Below are 18177 nucleotides of genomic sequence, written 5' to 3' on the forward strand. Positions count from 1 at the left end.
AGGATTTGTGATGAAATGAGATAGGAGTGAAGAATAGTTAGGAATTTACTTCACAAGAATGTCAATATTAATTCAATTATGCCTCTAAACATTCAAGAACTTGGTTAATTGACAATCAGTTTCGCATATTAATAGCCAATGGTTAATCCCTTAACTCATTAACCCTAACAAGCAACTAAACCACCCTAATCCCTTAGGTGAAGTTCAATTTCATGTTGCATTAAGAATTAGAACATTAGGATTGCAGAATTAAGTATACTTATCTCTAAGAAACCCCTAATTCTAGTTGTTAATTCAGATTAGAGAATCAAGTCCAATTCCCATTGGCAAATGTTCCTCTAAGGTTAATCAAATGAATTCCCATTCAAAGATTATGTAAAGTGCAGAATTAACAACTCAATTAATCCAAATACTCGAATTTCAGAAGCAAGAATCAAATCAATACATCAATTCGAGTTCCATAAACTCCTAACTACAAGAAATTACACAGACATTGTGGTAGAGAAAGAGAAAGAAGGAGAAGAAGAAGAAGAAGAAGAACTCAGAAAAAGCCATAGCCACGAGCTTCAATCCAATTCCTCTTCTTGAAGCTTCAAGGTTCGACCCCACTCCTCTCTCTCACTCTCTCCCAACGAGAATCTAACAGAAAAAACAGAAAATGAATAAAGACCCTGAGATTTGAGCTTAAAACATGTATTTATAGAAATCCCGATTCTTGGCGTTATCACTCTTGCTGATAAGAGTGGCCACGCAGAAGGTCGCGACGTTGTGCGTGATCACTTTTATGAGTAAAAGTGGTCACTCGCAACTTGCTAAGTTGAGGACTCTCTGGAACATCCATTTTCAATGATAAAAGTGGTTACGCAGAATACTCTGAAACTTTGCCTTCTCTGGAACGTTCACTTTCGCCAGCAAGAGTGACCACGCAGAGTATACTGAAATTTTACCTTCTCTGGAACACTCACTTTTGCTAATAAAAGTGGTTACGCCAAGCCTGCTGGGTCTGAAGCTTCTCTGGAACGTTCACTTTTGTTGGCGAGAGTGACAACGCACAGCTAAGTTGAGATTGAACTTCTCTAGAACATTCACTTTCAATGATAAAAGTGATCACGCCCACACTCAACTTCTCCTTTAAGCTATGAATCACTCACTTTTGCTGGCAAGAGTAACCACACCCAGCTTAAACTCCATGAGCCATGTTTTTTGAGTCCAAACTTGCTACTTTTCTGCTATTTCTCCATTGATCTATCAACCTCATGGTCTTTACTCAACATTTTCTACAAAAACACACTTCAATTGTTAACTTTTTACACAGAAAATTCATAAATGCTCAACTAACTATGTATTTAAAGAAATTCTCCAATCATTCTATTTTTATGATTTTTTTTTCTGCTTTTTCCAACACATTTTCCTTATGAAATGGATTAAAACTATAGTAAAATGCTAGTAAAAATATGGATTCATCACTACCCCAAACTTGAATTTTTACTTGTCCTCAAGCAAATCAAACTAAACCAAGGATAATTCCTTCATTTTTTAAAATTCATTTTACAAACTGCTTTTCTCAGAAATTTCAAATACCACTTCTGTGATTTCTGCAGAATTTTCAATCAAATTGTTTATCGCAATGCTCATCATGATAGCCATACTGCATTAATCAATTCTGAGCAAGAATTTGCTATCTAAGTTCATATATATAAGCAAAGTTCATGTGGGTACAATTAATAAACATGATCACAGCTCACTTGGAAGTGTTTCTCTCATCACTCAATATTGTTTGGGTATTGTTTTCACTCTAAATCATCAATTTCACTACACTCTACCATATGCTTGGCCATATTCTCAATCTCCTCTGCTTAATACATGTAATCACATATCTAGAGGACTTTTTCAGGTTATAACAAGGCTAAGGTTAAGGTAGGTATTGAAGAAAATGGAAAACAATATATGTAATTTCAAAAGATCAGAGGCATTTTGAGTGATTTGTTTTAAAACTAGCCTGGATCTGCATTATTTCTCCTTAATTCTCCCATTTATGTAGCAAACAAAAGTTTTCGTGCAGCAGAATTTTCATCTCTTTTCTTCTTTTCTTGCTTTCATTCACTATCTTCTTTTCGTTGATATTCTTTTTCATTTTTTTGCAGAACTTTGCTGCAATTCTTTTCTTTTGAACTCGCATTTTGTTCTTTGCACAGCTTTGCTGCATAGATTTTTCATTTTTCTGCAGAATAGATATGTGAAAATTAAACCAAATTGTACCAAATTGTAATTACAACCCAAAAAGTTTGAAACTAGAGAAATTTACAAAATTCTTAATGACAGAAAATAAATTCCTAAACTAGTCATCTGCTGCATCTTCCTCCTGTGAGGTGTCTTCTTTTGAATCTTCTTCTTCTTCTTCCTCCACCGCCTCTTCTTCTACCACTTCTTCCTCTACTGGTTGTGGAATGTGTGTTTTATAAACTGGTAAATCTTTAAACACAGAGGATCCTAAACACTAAGCATTTTCTGCCAAATCAAGTGTGTGGTACATCTCCTCTTTAGTCATTCCCAGCTTTTGTCCAATATTAAGCATCACACATTCCAGCAGCATTGTTCCAGCTTTGAGACTGTTGTGCAGCTCAGTTTGCCTTTTAGTAAGTTGATTTTGTTTCTTAGCCATCAACTTCAATGCATCTCTCATTAGCATTGGTTTCTCCTTTTTATATTGGGAAGGAATTGGGGTTGCGGAGATGCAGGAAGTGGTGGCATAAATTTCTTTTACCATAGATGCAGAGATGGGGGCTGCAGCTCTGATCTTTTCTTGATATTCCCCAAACTCTACTCCTTCATTTTCACAGAGCAGTGTGATGATTGACGGGAAGGCCATAGAATCCCTCTTGGTTTTCAAAATATTAAGGATGCAGTCACTTATATCTCCCCCACATCAATGTACATATTCGTAACTATTCCAAACAGTAATTCAGCCCTCTTCATTGCCAAGGTTGAGCTGTGTTTTACTGGCATGAAAGAATTCAGGATGAACATGCTCTATACCTTGGCAAAAGGCAGCAAGTTCTTGGTGATTATACATTTTGGCTTCTTGGCCTGATTCAACTTCCAAGTTGTACCTGGCCTGCCAATTTTCTCCAAAATCTGCACATAATCAATATCAGGACTCTTCCTGAATGAGGTGAAATCCAGCTATGCAAGGTGTCTTTCAGCATTGATTTCTAGCACCCTGTTGATATTGGCAGGACTGAAGTCTATCCTTATCCCTTTAACCATTGTGCTATACCTAGGGAATTTAGTTCCCTTGAATCTCATGACATTTGCATAAAATTCCTGAGTTATTTCCCTCCAACCTAGGCCAGCTGCAGAACAGAAGAACTCCCATCCCATCTTTTGAATCCTTTCTCTATATTCTGGATAATTGTCCCTAGCAATTTTTAATGCTCTATCAGGGACAATTTTCCTCCTCAGGATATTGGCTTTAAAGAAGTTTTTGTGAGCAATGCTCTTGAACCTTGGGTCATGTGTTGCAGAGGGTGAGGAGCTTGAAGGTGTAGCTGCTCTGGTCTGAGGTGGTGGAGAAGGTGAAGGTGCAGGTGATCTTGGCTGAGGTGGGTCAGAAATTTCAATGGGTGAGGAGCTTGAGACACCATCAGTTCTGGCCCTCTTTGCTGCTGGATTATTCCTAGCTGCTTGAAGATTTCTGCTGGATCTTCTTCTTGGAGTGGTGGAAGCTCCAGCTTGCTTCTTCTTAGAAGGTCCAACTGGTGTGTTTAGAGAAGTTCTAACCATTTTTCAGTTTCTGCAAAAAAATTCAAAATTTTAACACATAATGGTATTTCTGTGCTGCAGAAAGTTCAATCAAATAATCTTGTAGGAATTCACTTTTCTAACACGATGATCATGCAGGTTACTGTTAAGATAATTCACCATACACATACAAACACACAACTACACAAATTTAAGCATTATTAGTCAAATCATGTTAAATCCCAATCTCTAAGTTCAGAGTGCACACTCTCAGAAAGTATCATGTTAACGCAGAAGAAACATTTCAAGTTATCAATCAATTTTTCAACAACTCTGTAATTTTAGCAGAAAACTCTTTTAGCAATTAATGGCATATCAGTCTGTAGATAGAAAAACAAAAGTGCACAGTTTTGAACAACCATATTCAAAGAATTTTAAACTGATCTCCCTAATTTTGTAAGTTTAGAGTGCATATTTTCTCAGAAAAATATGGTAATGCAGAGAGCTAATTTCAGGTTTAAACTAATTTTTAATACAGATATGTACTCACTCAGTATCAGCAAAAAGTTATTGGATCACAATCATCCAGAACTGGTTTCAGAATAACAAATGATTTCAGAAAATCACATTCAAATCTTTTCAATCCAACACTTTCCACAAATCTGTTTAGACGTGTTAGATTCTGTAGAAATTTGATGCAAATATTGTGCAATGTAGGTTCGACTTTCTTTTAAAAGAGATATAATGAATGAAAGTGAACGCTTATTCAGCATTGTGCTCATTCTATTGTTGAATCAAAAAGCATCAGAACAACATCCCATTATTCCTCTGAGATTTCTTCTAACTTTAAAACCAGAACATACAACTGCACACTCTTAAACAATTAGATTCAGAGAAATTCTAATTTGGAAGTTTCAAAATGCATTCATTTTTGCAACGAAACAAGGTAGCAGAGAACAATATTTCCGGTTTTCAACTAATTTCTCAACATGGTTCTTCAACCCAAACATTTTCAACAAAAACAATTCAATCAAAGCAAAGCAGATTCGAATGTTCTTGTAAAAAAAATTTAAATGACAGAGGGACTCATTCAGTGTATTGTTCATGCTTTTATTGAGTCAAATATCTTCAAAATAATTTTCTATTACTCCCTTTTTCATTTTTCTTAGAATATAAACACAGAAAACCCTAACCCGCTATTTTAGAGAGAAGAGGGTCACGTACCTGACGAAAAAGATGGGGAATTATGGAGGAAATGCTTGTTATTGCTAGGTTGATACTCAGAAAACTTGAAATTGCAAAGAACGTTAAGAGAGATGAGGAATTTTTGGTTGCAAGGGTAAGGGCGTGTTCACTCTGAGTTATATTTATAGTCACGTGTGGGCACGTGACAACTTAAAGCCAGAAAAGTGAATGTTATATATTTAAAACACTCAGTGTCATCACTATTTTTGAGCAGAGTGAGTGTTCCAGAGAGTTGATTTTTCAGAGTGTGGGGTGCGTTATCACTATTGCTGGGCAAAGTGATAACGCACAGCCTTGTGACCATGTTTTTTAATAAAAGTAGTTACGCACAAAGATTGAAAGTCTACTTACTTGTGCGTAGCCACTTTTGCCAGAAAAAGGAAGCGTTCCAGAGAATTAATTTTTCCCATCTGTCTCTGCGTAATCACTCTTATCAGTGAGAGTGAATGTTCCAGAGGAGCGTGTTTACCTTGATGCCTCTGCGTGATTGTTGTTCGCAATCTAACACTAGCAAGTGCATTAGGATTGCAGCAAGTGATGAGTAAATTTAAGATCCAAATATCGTCTCCACAGGGAATTTAGATTCAAGTATCACTTCATAGAATTATAACCATTTAAAGTTTTTCGAAATTGTAAGGAGAGTGGTAACATCTAATAACAGCAAACTGGAACAATTAAAAGTAAAATGAACTTGCAGAAAATAGAACAATGAACACACAGTTATGTGATAACAGAGGGAGAAACCATAGCTAGGGAATTGCTTCACCAAAACTCCAATGTTCAACCAATAAAGTTCTGAATTAACAAGCAATTGGAAAGAATGACAATCAGTTTCAAATTATATTATTCAGAGGTTAATTCCTTAACTCAGTGAATCTAACATTCAATTAAACCATTCTAATTCCTTAGATCTGATTCAATTCAATATTGCTTTAAGTGTAAGAAACCAAAGGATTGCAAGATCAAAGTTCCTTATCCCTAAGAAAACTATAATCTCGGTGATTGGTTCAGATCTGAAGAACAAATTCAATTTCCATTGACAAGAGTTCTTCTAAATTTAGTTAATCAAATTTCCATTCAATTTCCACGTGAAGTTCAGAATCAATCACTCAATCTATTCCAAAGCTTGAAATCCAGATCTAAATCAATTCAACATGTTCATTTCAGATCTACACTCCCTAACTATGAACGAATTACATAGCCATGGCAGCAGAAGAAGAAAAAGAAAGAGAAGAAGAAAAGAAGAAACTCAGAAACGCCATGGAAGCTTGCTCCACTCCAATTCCTCTTCGTGAAGCTCCAAGATCTGAATCCCCACTCCTCTCTCTCGCTTCCTCTAACCAGAAACTAACTAAAAAAACTGAAAATAAACCGAACCCCTTCTTTTCGGATCGTTTCTGGTATTTATAAAATTTTCCAGATTTTCACGTTATCACTTTTATGAGAAATAGTAGTTACGCAGAGAGTTATTGGTTGCGCGTTAACACTTTTCCCAGAAATAGTGGCCACGCGCATTTTCCTGATATTGAGAGCTCTCTGGAACTATCACTCTTGATGATAAAAGTGACAACGCAGAGCCCAGGTAGTTGCGCATTATCACTATTGTTGATGAAAGTGACTACGCACAACTCGCTAAGTTGAAGACTCTCTCGAACGCTCACTTTTGATGACAATAGTGGTTACGCAGAGCTGTCCTGATATTTTGCCTCTCTGGAACTATCACTTTTAATGATAAAAGTGGTTACGCAGAGCTTTCTTTCTTCTTTGAACTCTGAAGTGATCACTTTCACTGATAATAGTGATCACGCCCAGTCTGCAATTTCTTATTCTTGAGTTTATGGAGTCCAGACTTGCTTCTTCCCTCTTCCTTGTCATCAAACTTCCATGAATATGATCCTTGCTCAATTTATTCCTTCAAAAACAAGATTAAAAACTTAATTCCTAAGCAAAAATTTCACAATTACTAAAATAACTACAAATTTAAACAAACTTCAATTCCTTTTATTTTTCTAAGTTTTTTTGCTTTCTTTATATATTTTTCTTATCAAATGTGTTATAATTATGCTAAAATATCAGTAAAAATATGGATTCATCACTACCCCAAACTTGAATTTTTGCTTGTCCTCAAGCAAATCAAATTAAACCAAGGGTAATTCTTCCACTTCTAAAAATAAAATAAAATTCACAAACTGCTTTTCTCAGATTTTTCAATTTCCAATTCTGTGTTTTCTGCAAAATTTTCAATCAAGATGTTTATCCAATTACTCATCGTTGCAATCACAATGCATTCATCAAATTTTAAGCAAGAATTGCTATCTAAGTTCATATATATATCAGCCAAGTTCATGTGAGAAACATTAAAATCATGATCACTTCTCACTGGACAGTGTTTCCCTCATTTCTTAACAGTGTTAAGGTACGGTTTTCTCTCTTTAATCATCAATTCAGCTACACTCTACCATATGCTTGACCAATTTCTCCATCTCCTCTGCTTAGTACAGCCAATCACACATCAAGAGGACTTTTTACAGTTTATAACAGGGCTTAGGTTAAGGTAGATACTGAACAGAATAAGAACAAGTTGCAATTTCAAAAGATCGGAGGCATTTTGAGTGAATGACTTTAAAACTAGTCTGGTTTAGCATCAATTCACATTAAATCCCTCAATTATGCAGCAAACAAATTGTTTTTGCACAGCAGAATTTTCATTTTCCCTTTTTCTTCTCTTACTTCCATTTACTCTTTCCTTTTCCTCGAATTTCTTTTCCTTTTTCTCTGCAACAGTTTACTGTGAATTTCTTCTTTTTTGCTCTCCATTTTTCTCTTTTCAACTCAGATTCTGTTTTTGAACTCATGTTTTATTCTTTCCACAGTTTTGCTGCATAATTTTTCATTTTTCTGCAGCACTTTTGTTCTTTCATTTTGACTTTTTGAACTCAAACTTAGATAGCTTGCTATTCCCCTACCCCAAACTTAAAAATTTGCTTGTCCTCAAGCAACATAAATGGATGCTATCCCAAACTTAGTTTTAAAACTCATTGTTGATTGAACTCACTATGCCTCTTTTCCTTTGAATGGTAAAATTGGTTTTTCAGCAAGGCTTGTAATGAAGTTAACTCAAGAAAAGGGAATATTAAGCTCAAAGGGTAAACTAGGGCAATTAATCATGAGGGAAGGCATTTTAGGCTAACTAATTATATCAAACATGGCCTCTATCATGTGTGTGAGAACTGTAATATGCATATTCAATTAAGAACAAGGGCAAGTTCTAGAGAATGCAGTAAAATTTGATTAATCACACAAGAAAAAGAAATAGGCAGTTCAAGTCTCACTAGGTTTTATAAGTGATCATGTGGATTAATGAAAACACAATGCACTTTTCAGAAGTATACGCACCTAGTGGCAACTGCCTCCTTTTTGAAAATACAAGTGTGATCTCATTTTGAGAATGGGAAAAACAACTTAAAAAGAAATTCACACAAAATTCACAGTCAGCAGTTTATTATCTATTCTAGTATTTAATGTTTTTCAAAAACAATTCAGTGTAATGTGAAGCTACACATGAATAAGAGGTAGAGAATGAAACCCCCCTTTCATGGCAGCTTGTGCAAGAGTCACCATCCAATGTGTGTGAGTGTTGTGTGTGTGATATTCTTTGCACAAAAACACCAGAATTCCATCAACTCGCAGCAAGAGAAAGGTAATTAGTTAAAAACTAATATAATTGCAAAATAGGTAAGTGAAAATTAAACCAAATTGTACCAATCAGTGATTACAACCCAAAAAGTTTAAAACTACAGAAATTTACAAAATCCTAATAACAGAAAATAAATTCCTAAGCTAATCTTCTGCTGCATCTTCTTCCTCTGAACTTTCCTTATCAGAACCTTCTTCTTCTTCTTCTTCTTCTTCTTCTTCTTCCACTACCTCTTCAAATGGTGGCTGAGGAAAGTGGGTTCTGTATATTGGCATATTCTTGAAAATAGAAGAACGAAGGCACTGGGCATTCTCTCCCAAGTCTGGAGTATGATACATTTCTTCTTTGGTCATTCCCAATTTCTGACCAATATTCAGCATAATACATTCCATTAACATGCTCCAGCTTTGAGGCTATTGTGCAGCTCAGTCTGCCTTTCAGCAAGTTGATTCTGCCCTTCAGCTAGCTGCTTCAGAGTGTCCTTCATCATCATTGGTTTCTCTTTCTTGAATTGTGAAGGAATTGGGGCTGCAGAGGTGCAGGAGATATTTGCATAAATCTCTTTGATCAGAGCTGCAGAAATGGATGGTGCAGCTCTGATTTTTTCTTGATAATCACCAAACTCTACTTCTGCGTCTTCACAAAGTAATGTAATTACTGAAAGGAAGGCTAATGAATCCCTTTTTGTCTTCAGTATTCTCAAGATACATTCACTTATTACCTCTCCCACATCTATGTAGATGTCGGAGACTATGGCAAAAAGCAGAGCAGCCCTCTTCACAGCTAGTGTGGAGCTATGTTTGACAGGCATGAAAGAATTTAAGATAAACATGCTCCATACTTTGGCAAAGGGCAGAAGATTCTTGGTGACAATATGCTTTGGCTTCTTAGATTGGTTGAGCTCCCATGTAGTGCCTGGTTTCCCAATCCTTTCCAGAATTTGCACAAAATCAATATCTGAACTTTCCTTAAATGTTTTGAAGTTCGGCTGTGCAGCATGTTGTGCAGAATTAATTTCCAGCACCCTGTTGATATTTGCTGGTGAGAAGTCAATTCTCATGCCCTTGACCATGGAGCTGAACTTAGGGAGTCCTTTCCCTTTAAACCTCATGGCATTGGCATAGAATTCCTGAGTTATTTCCCTCCAACCTAGGCCAGCTGTTACACAGAAGAATTCCCAGCCTATTTTCTGGATTTCCTCCTTGAATTCAGGGTAGTTGTTCCCAGCTATTTGGAATGCTCTGACAGGAACAATTTTTCTTCTTAGAATATTGGCTCTGAAAAAGTTTTCATGAGCCAAACTTCTGAATCTCGGATCATGTGTGGCTGGTGGTGAGGATTCTGAGGGTGCAGCTGTTCTTGGTGGGGGTGATGGTGTAGGTGAGGGTGCAGGTGCAGGAGATCTTGTTGAAGGTGGTGGAGAAGGTGAAAGTTCAGATGTAGGTGCAGATGATCTTGTTTGAGGTGAGGGAGAAGGTGAGGGTTCAGAGATATGAATAGGTGAAGAGCTTGAGACACCATCAGTTCTGGCCCTTTTTGATGCTGCAGCTTGGAGGTTTCGGCTGGATCTTCTTGTTGGGGTTGTGGAAGATGCAACTCGCTTCTTCTTAGGGGTGGTAGAAGATACAACTTGCTTCTTCTTAGGAGGACCCACAGGTGTGTTGAATGAAGTCCTAACCATTTTGAAATTTTCTGCATGAAGGGAGTAATTGTCAGTTTAAAATTTTAGAATCAAAGAATAATCCTATATTGCAGAAAATTCAATCAAGCAGTTTGCAGAAATTTAAATTTTCTAATACTTCTCATCATGCAATCTGCTAATAATATCATTCACATTCAAATACCAACACCCAATTGCACAACTTATTCAAAACATGCAAAATCTAACAGTAGAATTCAGAGTGCACACTCTTATCAAATATCAGGGTAACGCAAAAAGATAATTACATGCCTTGACCAAAATTTCAAACTGATTTTGTGCTGACAGCAAGAATTCCCACGTTGTATTCATTTTTGCAATCAAGTATGCATTTCAGATAGTCCCAATTTAATGTCTAACTCAATTTCAGTACAACTATGTATTCTAATTTTCAATTCCACAGTTTCAAAAAATTCTGTTGCTATCAGTTCAGATTCTGCAGAAATGTGGTTCATATAATGCAAAGTGATTTCAACCCTTCCATTAAACTAACATACATGACAGAGAACAACTATTTTAAAGTATTATTCATTCTATTTTTAACCAATTAGCTTCAGAGTGTGATGAATTTAAGTTTGTTATCAAAACATGTATTATACTGATGCACAGAATAATTGCTCAACATTAATTCATCACATTCAGAGAAATTTAGATACTCCTAAGCTGAAAATTCAAGATGTGTTCACTATCATTAAAAATTAGAGTAGCGCAGAGCAATATTTTCAAGTTTCAACCAATTTTCAAACATAATTTGCAACCCAATCATTCTCAGCAAAAAATTATTCCATCAAAGTAATGCAGAATTACTTGTCCTGGTATTTTCCTAACATTCGATTGCATTACATGCAGTGTATGGTTGCAATTAATCTCATTCAACAGTCTTAGCTCAGACAACTTTTCACTGAATTCTTTTTAGGTCATCCCAATTTTTGCAGAACTTTTATTCAAACATGTACAATGCAGATTCGAATGCTCCATAAATGACAGGGAAGACTTCTTCAGTGTATTGCTCCTACAGTGCCTCAGTACCCTATTCTACATTTTTCCAAGTTTTTAAACACAGAAAACCCTAGCTACAGTTACAGAGGGATGAGAGTAAGTGTACCTTGCAGGAAGATGTAGTATTGAATGAGAAATGCTGGTTGATTCTAGGTCGACGCACACAGAGAGTGAGATTTGAAGAGAAAACTTAGACAGAGATGAAGTTTCAAGCATGAAAAGTGTGTGTGCGTGCTCAAGTTAGGGATTATATATGGTTACGCTGGGCACGTGACAATTTTTTAAAAGAAATGAACGTTGTAAAATTAATTGTTCCCACCATAATCACTATTATTCGAAAGAGTGAATGTTCCAGAGAGTGAATTTTTCAGAGTGAGGCGCGCGTTATCACTATTGCTGAGCAAAGTGATAACGCGCAGCAAAGTGATAATTTTTTTCAATAAAAGTACTAACGCAGAGATATTAGAAGTTTACTTACCTGTGCGTAGTCACTCTTGACAGAAAAAGGAAGCGTTCCAGAGAGCTCATTTTCTCATCTGTCTCTGTGTGATCACTTTTATCAGTAAAAGTGATTGTTCCAGCAGAAAACCTCAAAATGCATTCTCTGCGTAGCTTCTTTTCTGCAATAAAGTGACTCCTCTCATTAATCAAATACCTCTAAAACCTCAATTAATTCAATTTTCACTCTTTAATCCATCAAATACACACTCTCCACATTGAATCTTAATTCAAGTATCTCAATTGTGCCTCAGAAAATCAGATTCAACAGAATATTCACATACATTATGCAGAAACTTCCAGAAATTGATAAAATCAGATTATGCAGAATCTTAAACTCTTAACTACACATTTACCTCATCAATTCTCAGATTAAGCAAGCAAATGCACCTCAGAAACTCAGATTCAGCAATATTTGTGTGGAATTTTTGCAGAATATCAGAAATTTACAGAGCAATAGTATGCAAAATTCTAAAAACACTAAAGAAAGCTTAAACTGGGTTAGAAATGTGAGTTGCCTCTCACAAAACGCTTCTTTAATGTCACTAGCTTGACATTAGTTGTTCCTCACTCAAGAGGAACCAATTTCAAGCATGATATATTTCTTGCAAACTCTTCTCCATGATAGGTCTTCAATCTTTGGCCATTGACATTGAATTCCCTCCTTGTTTTCTGATCTTCTATAAGAATTGCTCCAAAGGGAGAGGTCTCCTTAATTAAAAATGGTCCAGACCATCTAGATTTCAATTTCCCTAGAAACAATTTTAATCTCGAATTGAATAGCAGCACTTGCTGGCCAGGTTTGAAATCTTTTTGCAGAATGAACTTATCATGGATTTTCTTGGTTCTTTCTTTGTACAACTTCGCATTCTCATATGCTTGCTATCTGAATTCCTCCAATTCATGCAGCTGCAGAACTCTCTTCCTTCCAGCACTTGACAGATCGAAATTAAGCCATTTTGTAGTCCAATATGCTCTATGTTCCAGCTCTAGAGGTAGGTGACAGGCCTTTCCAAATACTAACTGATATAGAGACATATCAATTGGAGTTTTAAAAGCAGTTCTGTATGCCCACAATGAATCATCCAGCCTCTTTGACCAATCCTTCCTTGAGCTGTTCACTACTTTCTCCAGAATTTGCTTGATTTCTCTATTTGAAACCTCCACTTGTCCACTTGTTTGTGGATGATATGGAGTAGCAATCTTATGCTTCACACCATATTTCATTAATACAGCTTCAAGAAACTTGTTGCAGAAGTGAGTACCTCCATCACTTATCAGCACTCTAGGCACACCAAATCTTGAAAAAAAGTTCTTTCTTATAAAAGAAATCACTACCTTTGCATCATTTGATCTGGTGGTAATTGCTTCTACCCATTTAGACACATAATCCACTGCCACTAGAATGTATTCGTGTGAAAATGATGGGGGAAATGGTCCCATGAAATCAATTCCCCATACATCAAATAGTTCCACTTCTAAGATGTTGGTTAATGGCAGCTCATGTCTTCTTGAGATATTTCCAGTTCTTTGACATTTGTCACAGTTTTCGACATACCTCTTGGCATCTTTGAAGAGTGTGGGCCAAAAGAAACCTACTTGCAAGACTTTTGCAGCAGTCCTTGAACTTGCATGGTGACCTCCATATTCTGAATTGTGACAATGCCATAATATCTCAGCTTGCTCACTTTGTGGAATGCATCTTCTAAGTAACCCATCTACTCCAATTTTGAATAGGTATGGGTCTTCCCACACATACTTAAAATAGGGTATATTATTCCTGCATCTAATAGCTTCATAACTTCCTTTTTAACTACCTCTTTCATGGCTGGGTTTAACCTCCTTTGTGGCTGCACAACAGGTTTAAAATTCTCTTCAAATAAAATTCTGTGCTTACAAAATGAAGGATTTATACCTTTCAGATATGCAATACTCCATCCAATTGCAGATTTGTGTTCTCTCAAAATTCTGAGCAATTTTTCCTCTTGTTCTTCCTTAAGTTCATTATTGATGATGACTGGATTTTCATGTTTCTCATCCAGAAATGCATACCGCAGGTGGGAAAGGAGTTGTTTCAGTTCTAGCCTTTGCTTTTCCTCTTCTTTATCATCCTTTTCTAGCTTTTCCTTCACTAAATTTTCTGCAGATTTTTGAATTGGCAGAGCTTCTAGTTGCTGCTGCACTTCCATAATGTATTCTTCATGCAGAAGTTCAGATTTGTTATTTCCTGCAGATATTATTTCTTCTAACACAACAAGCTCATCAATTTCATTAATATGGCGTTGTGTAATGAAAGCATCCAGTATATCTACCTTCATACATGTACTATCTTCAATTGGATATTTTAAAGCTTCAAACACATTAAACACTACCTTCTCATATTGAACTCGAAGCATAAGTTCACCTTTCTGCACATCTATTAAGGCTCTCCCGGTTGCAAGAAATGGTCTCCCTAGGATCAAGGGAATGTTAGAATCCACCTGCATGTCCAGAATTACAAAATCTGCAGGAAAAATGAACTTGTCAACTTTAACTAATAAATCTTCAACAACTCCATTTGGATATGGATAAGTGTATGATCTATCAGCTAGCTGCAGTGTAATGTTGGTGGGCTTCACTTCCTCTATGCCAAGTTTCTGCAGAACAGCCAATGGCATCAGATTTATGCTTGCTCCCAAGTCACATAATGCTCTTTCCACAGTGCAGTTTCCTATTTCACAAGGAATGCTAAATGATCCAGGATCTTTCAGCTTTTGAGGAAGCTTTCTCTTGAGAATGGCACTGGACTCCTCTGTCAAAGGTACTGTTTTATCATGCTCTAGCTTTCTTTTTCTGGAAAGTAGTTCTTTCATAAACTTTGCATATGAGGGCATTTGCTCCAAAGCTTCTGCAAAAGGAATATTAATTTGTAATTTCTTAAAGACATTCATAAACCTTTCAAATTGTTCCTCTTGTTTAGGATTCTGGACTCTTTGAGGATAGGGCAACCTCTTGTATTTTTCTGGATCTATTGGCTTACAAGCTTCCTCAAAGAGTTGCTTTTTAGTTTTCCTTTCAGAATTCATAGGAACATCTACTTTTTCTTCTGAATGGTCTTTCTTCAATAGCTTAAAATTTCCTTGTTGCAGATCTTGTTCAATTTTTCTCTCTGCTGCATCATTCACTTTCTTTTCTGCTGGTTTAGGGCTTGCAACTACAGCTCCACTCCTTGTAGTTATGGCTTGACATTGTTCTTTAGGATTGATTACTGTATTGCTTGGAAATATTCCTTCATCCCTGCTGGATAGTTGTTCAGCTAATTGTCCAATCTGTGTCTCTAGTTTCTTCATGGAGGCTTCTTGGTTTTTGAAGCTTGTTTGAGTCACCTTCATGAATTGCAGCATAGTCTCTTCCATCTCAGTCAACCTCTCATTCATAGGCTTGGAAAATTTCTGATTTCCTTGAGGTTGAGTGGACGAATTTCTCTGAAAATAAGGCTGTTGTGTTGCTGGACCTGCATTAGAAAAAGGCAAATTTGAATTAGAATTCTTTGCAGCAGAATATTGATTATTCCAATTAGAATACTGCTGAGTTCTATTATTCAAAAATTGAAATCCTGGAGGGTATGATGGCTGTTGTCTCTGAAAATTATTCATATAATTCACTTGCTCTTGTGTTTCACTTGTAGATGCCTCACATGCACCATTTGCATGGTTTCCTCCACAAAAATCACAACTTAGCTGACTGGTAGGCATACTCCCTGTTTGCAGGTTGCTGATTTGTTGTGTTAAGGCAGCTAATTGTTCTGAAAACATTTGTTGTCTCAGCTAATTATTCATATAATTCACTTGCTCTTGTGTTTCCAAAACCTTAGCTTCATGACCAGAATTTCTTCCTTGATTTCTTGAGTTTGAATTCTGATACATTGAAGATGCCATCATCTCAATAATTCTCTGAGCTTCTTCCAAGGACTTTGTATTTAATGAACCTCCAACAGCAGCATCAACCATTGTTCTTGTTACCGCATTCATCCCATTATAAAAAGTCTCAAATTGCATCCAATCTGGAATACAATGATGTGGACACCTTCTAAGCAATTCTTTGTATCTTTCCCAGGCTTCATACAATGATTCTCCTTCTTGCTTCACAAAGGATGTAATTTCTCCTCTCAGCTTAGCAGCTTTGGATGGAGGGAAGTACTTAGTTAAAAACTTATTCACAAGTTCTGTCCAGGTTGTGATGCTTCCTTGTGGTTGAGCTTGTAACCAACATTTTGCTCTATCTCTCAAGGAAAAAGGAAATAGTCTTAATCTGATAGCTTCTTCACTAACTCCATTCATTCTTATGGTGTCACATAGCTGCAGAAAATTTGAAATATGCAGGTTAGGATCATCAGAATTTCCTCCCGAAAACTGATCCTGTTGGACTAAATGTAGTAGGGCTGGTTTAATCTCAAAATGGTTGGCTTGAATAGTTGGCCTAATTATAGAAGAGTTAAAACCTTGCATGTTAGGAATAGCATAGTCCCCTAATCTTCTAATTCTGTTCTGCTCTGCCATTTCTATTGCTGGATTTGGTTGTCTCAAGGGTGTAGATGTTCTTTTCACTCTAGGATTACTCTGAGATTTTGGAGAATGGACAGCTTCTAACTCACTATCACTCCCTATGGCTTTTTCTGCTCTAGACTCTTTTCTCAATCTTCTTAAAGTTATGTCTATGTCAGGATCAAAGACCAGAATTGATTTATTCTTGTTTTTACCACGCATATACAAATCAGTTTGAAGCAAAATTAGACTACAATTGATATTCAGAATGTACAACAGAATTCATGCAAAATCTATCAGTAAAAGTATATAGAAACTTAAATCTAGCAGTTACAGAATTGTAAATTCATGTACCAATATGCAGAATGGTAATTATAAATATGAAGAACAATGAAAACTGAAATTATGCAGATAAACAATGATGTAAAAACACTTTGCAGCAGACAGAAATATTATGCAGAATATTACACAAGGTGCAGTAAAATTATGCAGAAAGCAATTTGAAAGCAAAGCAACAAAATAAATGCTCAATCTAGTTACTTTTCTACTACTAATGATATTGAAATGCAAAATTCCCCCGCAACGGCGCCAAAAACTTGTTGTTCGCAATCTAACACTAGCAAGTGCACTAGGATTGCAGCAAGTGATGAGTAAATTTAAGATCCAAATATCGTCTCCACAGGGAATTTAGATTCAAGTATCACTTCATAGAATTATAACCATTTAAGCTTTTTCGAAATTGTAAGGAGAGTGGTAACATCTAATAACAGCAAACTGGAACAATTAAAAGTAAAATGAACTTGCAGAAAACAGAACAATGAACACACAGTTATGTGATAACAGAGGGATAAACCATAGCTAGGGAATTGCTTCACCAAAACTCCAATGTTCAACCAATAAAGTTCTGAATTAACAAGCAATTGGAAAGAATGACAATCAGTTTCAAATTATACTATTTAGAGGTTAATTCCTTAACTTAGTGAATCTAACATTCAATTAAACCATTCTAATTCCTTAGATCTGATTCAATTCAATATTGCTTTAAGTGTAAGAAACCAAAGGATTGCAAGATCAAAGTTCCTTATCCCTAAGAAAACTATAATCTCGGTGATTGGTTCAGATCTGAAGAACAAATTCAATTTCCATTGACAAGAGTTCTTCTAAATTTAGTTAATCAAATTTCCATTCAATTTCCACGTGAAGTTCAGAATCAATCACTCAATCTATTCCAAAGCTTGAAATCCAGATCTAAATCAATTCAACATGTTCATTTCAGATCTACACTCCCTAACTAAGAACGAATTACACAGCCATGGCAGCAGAAGAAGAAAAAGAAAGAGAAGAAGAAACTTAGAAACGCCATGGAAGCTTGCTCCACTCCAATTCCTCTTCGTGAAGCTCCAAGATCTGAATCCCCACTCCTCTCTCTCACTTCCTCTAACCAGAAACTAACTAAAAAAACTGAAAATGAACAGAATCCCTTTTTTTCGGATCGTTTCTGATATTTATAAAATTTCCCAGATTTTCACGTCATCACTTTTATGAGAAATAGTAGTTACGCAGAGAGTTTTTGGTTGCGCATTAACACTTTTCCCAGAAATAGTGGCCACACGCATTTTCCTGATATTGAGAGGTCTCTGGAACTATCACTCTTGATGATAAAAGTGACAACGCAGAGCCCAGGTAGTTGCACGTTATCACTATTGTTGATGAAAGTGACTACGTGCAACTCGCCAAGTTGAAGACTCTCTGGAACGCTCACTTTTGATGACAAT

General features: G+C 36.2%; 1 non-coding gene and 1 pseudogene across 1 annotated transcript; one reads left to right on the forward strand and one right to left on the reverse strand.

Moving 5' to 3' along the window:
- Nucleotides 1-13268, reverse strand: part of LOC113851966 — a 221694-nt pseudogene extending 208426 nt beyond the window's left edge.
- A 2658-nt stretch (nucleotides 13269-15926) lies between these two features.
- LOC113853446 lies at nucleotides 15927-16033 on the forward strand. Its single transcript, XR_003502618.1, has one exon. It is a non-coding gene; the product is annotated as a small nucleolar RNA R71 (small nucleolar RNA).
- Nucleotides 16034-18177: the final 2144 nt, after the last annotated feature.

Source organism: Abrus precatorius, unplaced genomic scaffold (genome assembly GCF_003935025.1).
Source record: "Abrus precatorius isolate BTA unplaced genomic scaffold, Abrus_2018 Scaffold10, whole genome shotgun sequence".
Lineage (NCBI taxonomy): Eukaryota > Viridiplantae > Streptophyta > Magnoliopsida > Fabales > Fabaceae > Abrus > Abrus precatorius.